Source organism: Colobus angolensis, unplaced genomic scaffold (genome assembly GCF_000951035.1).
Source record: "Colobus angolensis palliatus isolate OR3802 unplaced genomic scaffold, Cang.pa_1.0 Scaffold66, whole genome shotgun sequence".
Taxonomy (NCBI): Eukaryota; Metazoa; Chordata; class Mammalia; order Primates; family Cercopithecidae; genus Colobus; species Colobus angolensis.
Window position 1 is genome coordinate 1,030,657 of NW_012120265.1, and position 1,615 is coordinate 1,032,271.

The window sequence follows — 1,615 nt, forward strand, 5'->3', positions numbered from 1 at the left end:
GCCAAAAAATTTTTTTATTAACGAGGCATAGTGGCACGTGCCTGTAGTCTTAGCTACTGGGGAGGCTGAGGCAGGTGGATCACTCGAACCCAGGAGTTTGAGGCTACCATGAGCTATGATTGCACCACTGCTCTCCAGTGTAGACAACACTGTGAGACCCTATCTCTTAAAAGAAAAAAAGAAAATGTGAAGATTCCTGTTGGACAACATAGCTCTGGAGCAGGGGCCAGCAAACCACAGCCTATGGGCCAAATCCAGTCCCACAAATTGTTTTTATAAATAAAGATTTATTGGCATTGGTTTACATTATCATCTGTGGCTGTTTTCACATCACGACTGTTAGTTGCAGCAGACAGTATCTGGTTCATAAGGTGCTATCTGGCCCATTACAGAGAAAGTTTGCCAACCTCTAGATGATTTTAAGTGTGATTTTTTTTTTTTTTTTTTTTTTTTTGAGACAGAGTCTTGCCCTGTCACCCAGGCTGGAGTGCAGTGGTGCAATCTCGGTTCAATGGGACCTCCACTTCCCAGGTTCTAGCGATTCTCCTGCCTCTTAGCCTCTCCAGTAGCTGGGATCACAGGCGTGCGCCACCATGCCTGGCTAATTTTTTTATTTTTAGTAGAGACAGGGTTTCACCATGTTGGCCAGGCTGGCTTGAACTCCTGACCTCAGGTGATCTGCCCGCCTCAGCCTCTCAAAGTGCTGGGATTACAGACATGAGCCACCACGCCCAGCCCTTAAGTGTGATATTTAAAGCGCCGAGCTGTGGTCAGTATTTGAGAATGTGCATTCTTGTTTCCTGTTTACAATCATTCATTTATCTAGTAAGTCTATATAACCATTAATGTATTCATATCGATGTACTCATATGCATTTTGTTATTGATATATTTATGTATTTTTTTTCACTTTTAAGTTCAGGGGTACACGTACAGGTTTGTTATGTAGGTGAACTTGTGTCATGGAGGTTTGTTGCACAGATTATTTCATCACCCAGGTATTAAGCCTAGTACCCATTAGTTATTTTTCCTGATCCTCTCCCTCCTCCCACCCTTCACCCCCAGTAGGCCCCAGTGTGTGTTGTTCCCCTCTATGTGTCCATGTGTTCTCATCATTTGGTTCCCTCTTATAAACGAGAACATGCAGTATTTGGTTTTCTGTTCCTGCGTTAGTGTGCTAAGGATAATGGCCTCCAGCTCCATCCGTGTTCCTGCAAAGGACATGACCTCTTTCCTTTCTTACGGCTGGATAGTATTCCTTGATGTATATACACCACATTTTCTTGATCCATTAATGGGCATTTAGGTTACTTCCATTTCTCTGCTATTGTGCATAGTGCTGCAAAGAATACATGCATGCAGATACATTTACATGTAAACATGCCTATTGATACACAAATATGTTCCTACAGCATGGGGATCCCTTATCCAAACTGCTTGGGACCAGAATTGTCTCAAGTTTGGGATTTTTTCAGATTTTTCAATATTTGTGTTATACTTACTGGTTGAACATCCCAAATCTGAAAACCCAAAATCTGAAATGCTTCAGTGAGCATAGTCTTTGAGCATCACATAACATTGGCAGTCCAAAAGTTTTGGATTTTTTTTTTTTTTTT

General features: G+C 41.9%; 1 protein-coding gene across 1 annotated transcript in view; it reads left to right on the plus strand.

The window, feature by feature from the left end:
* Positions 1–1,615, plus strand: part of MYO9B (myosin IXB) — a 119,482-nt gene that overhangs the window by 62,427 nt on the left and 55,440 nt on the right. The gene's annotated exons all lie outside the window — the stretch shown is intronic.